Source organism: Tyto alba, unplaced genomic scaffold, assembly GCF_018691265.1.
Source record: "Tyto alba isolate M040663 unplaced genomic scaffold, T.alba_DEE_v4.0 Super-Scaffold_13, whole genome shotgun sequence".
NCBI lineage: Eukaryota > Metazoa > Chordata > Aves > Strigiformes > Tytonidae > Tyto > Tyto alba.
This window is the reverse complement of record NW_024881275.1, coordinates 21,932,955-21,940,328: the sequence shown is the minus strand read 5'-3', so window position 1 is coordinate 21,940,328 and position 7,374 is coordinate 21,932,955. Positions and strand designations below refer to the sequence as shown.

At 49.9% G+C, this 7,374-nt stretch overlaps 1 protein-coding gene across 1 annotated transcript in view; it reads left to right on the top strand.

Moving 5' to 3' along the window:
* The first annotated feature begins 5,698 nt into the window (after positions 1-5,698).
* The window catches only part of ZNF608 (zinc finger protein 608), an 82,542-nt gene continuing 80,866 nt past the window's right edge, over positions 5,699-7,374 (top strand). Inside the window, 1 exon segment of the mRNA XM_032984053.2 lies at positions 5,699-5,978. The gene's annotated coding sequence lies outside the window, so the exon portion shown is untranslated.

Here is a 7,374-nt window from a genome sequence, read left to right as displayed (position 1 = left end):
CCTCAGTTTTGCTTCCCCATGCTCATTTGTTCTCTCTGAAAATCTGAAGTATGGCAGCCAGCCACTGGCCTTTTGTACATTTTTCACCTTAGAGCTACTCTAATGTGGATGCTGCCCGACTAAAATACTGAATATGCATCCATAATTTCTATTACAAATTACAATCGACTGTGAAACATTAAGGTATTTTGTGTGAAAGTAGATGCAAAAAATACACTGTGTGATGGAGGACTAAGGCTATGACTAAAAGGCTGTAACAGATTTTAACATGTATTGACTGTTTCTCATCACATGCAGTCTATTAAGCAAGAAATACATGTTTTTAATATTATCTGAATGTTTACATAATGCACTACATAATTAATTAAACTGTTGTATAAATTACTTGAGGAGAAATTGAATATCCATACAGTGAACCAAAGGCTATATTCATGTCTGGGTAAAAGGTTTGTAGTTCAGATTCTACTGCAGGACTTCACAGAACTATTAAGTTACAAAATGGAAAAGACTTACCAGATCATTCAGTCCATTCTAATGCCAAAATGGAGTAACTCCCCATAGTATTTATATTTAGTGCTTTTCCCAGCCTAATTTTCAAGTCCTGTACAATGGGACTTAAGAACTTCCTTTGGGACATTATTTATTTCACTGATTAGCACATTTCACTGATACAGTTTTATTTTTTTAAATCTTCAACTGTTTTTTGGTTGGGTTTTTTTTGTGGGTTTTTTTGTTGTTTTCTTGTGTTTTTTTTTTTTTTTTTTTAACCCCCACTGCTCTCAGAAATATAGTTTCTATCCTGTCTACCTTTTACACTCTCTCCCTGCCCCCGAATAAATACACACACAGAGCCTTTCATAAGTCATTCTCTCTCGTTGCCAGTTGCCAGGCCATCTTTGTTACTCTTCAATAGACACCACAGCGGTACTCTGTTTCCATATATAACCTCTATTTGTGTGCTGAAACATCACAGACACTGACCTTTGGATTAGATATCAAACTGAGACTCCTTGTGATTATGCAGATAAATGTAAAAGAGTCTATGAACTCTTCTAAAGAAGAAAAAAAAAACGTTGTTAGCACTGCCTCTTTCAGAAAAAAAAAAAAGAAAAAAAGAAAAAAAAAAAAAGTAGCATCTAACATAAGTATCTGCCAAGTGTATAATGACTCCTCTGTATGTTTGTATCACCAGTTCCCACACTCCGGTCCATGGATCACTGGCAGTCTGAAATGCTGTAATAAATTATCCACAACTAATCCGCAGAGCCAGTAGTTTGTGCACATCAATTAAAAGTTTGTCCTTAAGACTGCGAGGTACGGTGTGATAAATTCGGAGGGTCGTAGGGATGTGCTAATCAATTTTCGGATCAATATGGTAATTGCCAATGTACTGCTTTCAGACCTGCTGTGAGAAACCCTTTACGTGCAGAATGTAGTATACGAGAGAAACGCCGCTCATTGTTTACCTAATTAATCTAGCAAATAAGTCCTCAAGAGCGATAGATTTTTGTCCTCTCTCTAATGCAAAGTTAAAGAAAAAAGGATGGTTTGATCTTTGCAGACCTGCTGTGGGTAACACCGAGATCGCCTGCACACAAACGCACCTCTGCTCCTGCAGCACGGAGCTCGGGAACAAAGGGTGCAGTTGGAAGAGGTCGTCTGAGGGAAGGTAATTAAGGCTCAGCTGCAAATGACGGTAGGAGTACGTGGCATTTTCAGACATTAATAAGTTTAACACCAGTGATCTTAAAGTTCGCGCTATGAGCGGGACAGGGGCACGGGCACGGACTGGAAACAGCCACCCTCCCCTCCCCCCCAACTCGTCCGTGGATCAGTTATTTGTTGTCGTCTCGGTTTTCCCACGGAAGCTCGCCTCCGGACGCAGGTGCCCCGGGCTTTCGGGGAGCGGGGCGGGGGGTGCCCCGGCCGCCCCCCCTCCGGCCCCCCCTCCCCCTCCCCCCCCCCCCCGCGGCGGGCGGGGCCGGGCGCGGGGCCGCCGGCAGCCGCACACCCCCGCCCAGCCCCAGCCAATGGGAGGCCGGGAAAGCGATTTCTGGAGCGGTGATTGGCCGCTGCCCGCTGCGCGCCGGGGGCGCCGCGGGAGGGGGAGGGGAGGGGGTGGGGGAGGGGAGGGGGTGGGGGAGGGAGGGAGGAGGGGAGGGGGAGGGGGGCGGCGGTCTGAGCGCTCGGCCGCCGGCTCCCGCCGGGCTGCTGTGGGGGGGAGGGGGGAAAAAAGAAGCGTTTCCTCATCACAAATGTGGGTTTAAGCTGTTGAGGTAAGAGCCTCGCGCTCCTTTCGCTAAAAACAGACGTTTGCCGGTAATTTTTCTTAGCGTATATGATGCATATGTCTGGCAAGGTTTAAATAAAAAAAAAAAAAAAAAAACCAAAACAACAAAAAACAAACAAAAGGGGAGGTTGGCAGGGAGGTGGGGGTCTCTTTGGGATTATTAGCGGTCTGCAGCTGCATTAATTAAAACCGGATTTCCTATTTTAGCCAAACATCACTAATTTATTGGCCTTCTGTCTGCCTTGTAAAACGTACATGAATACAAAGTTGTAATTTAATTTGGTGAGTAGGCAGGAATTAAGGCGAAAAGGCCACTAAATCACGCAGCAGACACTGGCCTCGTTTTGAAATAGGGACATTTCCAACCTGACAAGACAATGCGAGTTAAGTGGTCTTTTTGCAGCCACTCATGGGAATCGACTGCTGCAGATGCACCCACGGGCCTGAGAGTGGTCTTGCTGTAATTTCTGCACAGAAACAGATAAATAAAACCCTGCTTTGGTAATCGTGCGGTATGTTGGGCAGGCTCCTTCCCTGTATAGTCATGCACAAAAGCCAGGAGGGAGAGGGGCAAGAGGGGGAGGCCCTCCGCTGAATTTTGTGATCTAAGGAGGTTTGTGAGGATGTTTCACCCACCAATTAATTGGCAGCTGCGGTTGGAGAAACGGCTCTTCCAGTGACCGTTGCTTTCAGAAATTAAAAGGATGGTGTAATGCAGATAAAGCAGAGGCATTTTTTGCAATCTCTCCCAGTGACTGTTCCTTGGCTAGTTAACAGACCATCTATTCAGAAGCAATTTTCTTTGGGCTGAAATTATGTGCTGACCGTAGCAGATCACTTCCCATAATAGCCCTTCCCCCACCCAATGCTAAATACAAACTGTCTCCTACTCACTGTATAATAATGTGAAAATGACTGTAATTTTGCAGACGAGAAGCAGCCCAAAGTGAAACGTGTCTCAACAGAGGTCGATATTGAAAAATCAGGGCCATTACCTAAATCTGAAAAATACACACTGTAAAGAAACAGGAACAGTGATCTGCGACTAAGTAGACTGAAAAAAAAGTAGGGGTGGTGTTGCTGATCTTAAAATTTTCACTAACCACTGAGTGAAATCACCCAAAAGTTACCCTGGGGAAGCTGTGATTTTTCAGTACCTTGTGACATTGTGCATCCTCGTTCCCCCTCCCCCAATTGCAAATGCCTGGGTGAAAGTGGGCCACCCCTGGGTGGACCATCTCGGCTGCCACCCCCGTGGGACCGCGGGTGCTCCTCGCCCTCACCCCAGCGCTGCCCCAACGCCAGCGCGGGAGGGCAGGGACACGTCCACGCCGCAGCATTTCTTCTTTGCGCTATACACATGCCATGTTTTTTGTTTTTTTTTTTTTTTTTTTTTTCTCCTTTGTAATCACTTAAAAATTTAATGTGATCAAGGGCCTCATTGGCAATGAACTTATCCCTGCTAATAAACCTTTCATTATCAGCCCCTGAAGGGGAAGTGTTTCTACGCCAGGAGAAACGGAGCGGGATTTCTCAGGGAGGCTTGAAGGCCTCCCAGGGCAGCGTGTGCTGGTGACCCCAGTGCCCTCGGCGTGAGGCCGGAGGGGTGACCGGGACCGGGAGGGCGGCCGTTCCTCCTGGGGGCCCTGCTCACCGTGGCCGAGGCACGGCCGGGCACCCCCATCACAGCCGGCTCGTACCCCCCGCCCCGTCCTGCCGTCACCCTCCGCGATGCCCCCGCAGCAGCAAGCGGGTTTAGGAGGTTTCACTCCTCTGCTACCTTGCCCCTCGTCACCCCTCCGATGGGCAGCGCAGAACACGGGGATGCTGGCACCCGTAATTTGCTCAGCTGGGTGAAGTCCAAGGAGGTGTTTTGTCACCGGGCGACGGGCGCGCAGGACATCGTAAATGCCACGCTTTGACTTCTCGCCGGAAACCTTGACTTGGGCAACGCGTGCGTTTGGCAAGAAAAACATCCCCTATCGATTTTCACAGGGAGATAATTCTCAGTGAGATCAAGGGAAAAAGGAAGAAGAAAAAAAAAAAAAAAGTAAAACCGTGCATGAAGGGTATGAAAAAGGAGACGGTCCGATCCCCCGCCCGGCGGTGCCCACGGGTGACAGTGAGGGGCAGCCCCCCCAACCCCCAATCCCCCCTCCAGTGCCGGCGGGCGGCCCCCGCCCCCACCCCGCCGTCTGCGAAGGGTTAAACGCAATTTAACGCAGTGGTGTAGCATAATGGCTCCCAACCTAAACAAAGGGAATGATTAAGGGGGATATTTTCGAGCTACACAAAGCCCGATAGGGAAGATTTGTGTTACTAATTCCTGTGAAAGGATGTTCACGTGGTAGTTATACGGTTGCTGGCATTCACACTTCAGTGCGTGCAGCAGTAAATCAGCAGCCTGGAAACAAAAGGGTTATTTTCTGCTCCCTCTCCTTCCGAAAAAGAGGGGGGGAATTAAAAAAAAAAAAAAAAAAAAAAAAAAAAAAGAATAAAACCCAACGTGCCTAACTTAAGCCATATTGTAAAAATGAACACGGAATAAAATATGTGAGGAGGGGAAGAGAGTGAAGGCAAGAAAGAGGTCTGGTCCGGCAGCGCAGCAGCGCCTCGGCGTCCCCCCCGAGCAAAAGTGGGGGTGCTGCCCTGCCCCGAACCTCCTTTCAGCCTCTTCCTCCAGACACTGTTTGCTTTTCTCCTCCACTAAGCACGAAAATAATCGCACATGTGTATCAGCAGCCCTCTCTCGCTGGCTTCAAGCTGTTATAATTTTGAATGAGGGGGCATTTAAAAATTATGAGTGAGATTCTAAATTGCCTCTTTGAAACCGGCACAGAAAAATCATTCATCATCGCTTCGAAAACTGCCCTGAAATTAAATTAAAACGAAATGAGGGATTCTTCCTCCCAACGTGTGAGTCTTGGCAGAGCTCCTCTCCACCTTGGTTTTCTATTTTTTCCCCTCCTCCCTCCCTCTTTTTTTTTTTTTTTTTTTTTTTTTTTTTTTTTTTTTTTCCCTAAACCATAAATGTTCTGTAGGATAATTGAAATGGGAAGCACGACGTGGACCGGGCCGCGGCGGGCGGCTGCCGCGAGCGCGGCGCCCGGGGCCGGGCTGCAGGAGCGCGGGGCCGCGCGCCCACGCGTGCGCTCGCCCGCCCGCCCGCACAACGCGCGCGTGGGTGCGCGCGCGCGCGCGCGCGCGCGCGCGTGTGTGTGTGTGCGTGTTTCTGTCTCTCACCCTCGCCGGCAGGCAGGAGGAGCGGCGGGCCAATCAGAGGGCCCGGTTTCATAAAAGCTGGCTTCTGATTGGCCTGGAGGGAAAGGGCCTTGTGAACAAAGAAAAGTGTCTCTCAGGTAGCGCGGCGGAGCGGGCGCCCACTCCCCCGCCGCGGGGCAGCGCGCGCCGTGGGGCAGCGCCCGCCGCCCCCCCACCCCCTCCCCCACGGCGCCGAGGCAGATGCTGCCGCCTCCTCTCTCCCCCCCGTTTTTATTTTCGTTTTGGTTTTGTTTCTGGAGGGGAAGGAAGGTTCATGGTATCTGGTGCTCTCGTCTTCCAAACACAATAAATCTGTTGAAGACATTAGGTTTTTTTTTTTTTTTTTTTCCTAAAATAAAAAGCGGCTGCAACAAAAACACACTCAATGCAGTTAGAAGGAAAAGGTCAACTCGATCCAATACAGACCGTAAGTACGGTTGCGTGGTGTGTCTATAGCACTTGGAGGGGATGATTTTTTTTTTTTTTCTTCTCTACAAAGGGGAGTGTTAAAAGAGTTTTGGGTGTTGAGATAACTTAGGTTTTTTGGGGGTTTTAAAAAGGAAAGAAAAAAAAAAAACAAAATCCCACAAGCAGGGTGAGTTATTTGAGGGAAATAAGGGTGAAAGCACTTGTAGTCACACAAATCATACTTGACGGTGCACTCGGGGGGCGTTGGAGCGTGGTGCCTTTTTGGGGTTGTAACTAACTGAAGGGGAAATATAAAAGTGACAGGATTACAGACCAGCCCGCGCACGCCCCCCCTCCATCCCCGCCTCGGCCGGAGGAGCCACGGGGCGCCGGCAGGTCCCGGCGCCGCGGGAGGCGCGTCCCCGGCCACGCGGGGGGTGCGTGGGGTCGCCCGTTGGTCGCCGGGGCCTCGGTCGCTTTCCCCCCGCCTCGGTCTCCCAGACGGCCGCCGCTCGCCGTCCCCCGGCGACAGGCGGGGAGAAAGCCCCGAGGTAACGGCGCCCCACGCCGTGGGTGGGTGGGGGGTGTGGGGTGCGCGTGTAAGGTGTTTCCTCAGGAGCACCCGCGCGGCCCCGCGCCTCCCTCGGCCGCGGGAGGCCGAGCTGACGGGCTCTCCCCGCCTGCCTGTCGCTGGTGTGGTGGTTTTTTGAGTTTGGGGTTTTGTTTTTGTTTTGTTTTTTTTTTTTTCGGTTGGTTTGTGGTGTTTTTTTTTTTTTGGGTTTTTTTTTTTTTTTTTTTTTTCGTGTTAAAGACCCGACCCGCACTCGCTGGATACGCTTGTCACCCATTTTTGTTCTCACGACGACCAATGGAGCCCGCCGGCCTCACGTGACGCGGGCGGCCTGAACTGTAACGGAACCGCCGCGCTTCGGGGGTTGGCGGTTGCTGGCGCGAGCGCCCCTCCCCCCCGGCCTCCCCCTCCCCAACCCGCCACCGGCAATTCATTACGGCTTTTAGCTTCCCATCGCCGGCTAATTAAAAATACTAAGCTAAAGCTCCGAGACCGTCTGACTCGGGGAGGGGGGGAGGCGGGCGAGGGGAGGAAGGGGGATAGAAGCAGGCTGCGAGGTTTGCCGAGACAATAAGGTGGGAGCGATCTGTCCCGAAAAAAGGGCCGTCTGCTTTATCTCCTCGGACTCTAATTACTGAATTACTTACCGCGTGACTGATTAGCCCAAGCTCCCGGGTTTTTCATCATCATCATCATCATTATTATTATTATTATTATTATTATTATTATTATTATTATTATTATTATTTAATTTTTAATTTTTATTTTTTATTTCCGAGACAGCAATCTGAAATTCTGATCTGTGCCTATGATTTTTTTATTACTGTTTTTCAAAAGCGCTGAT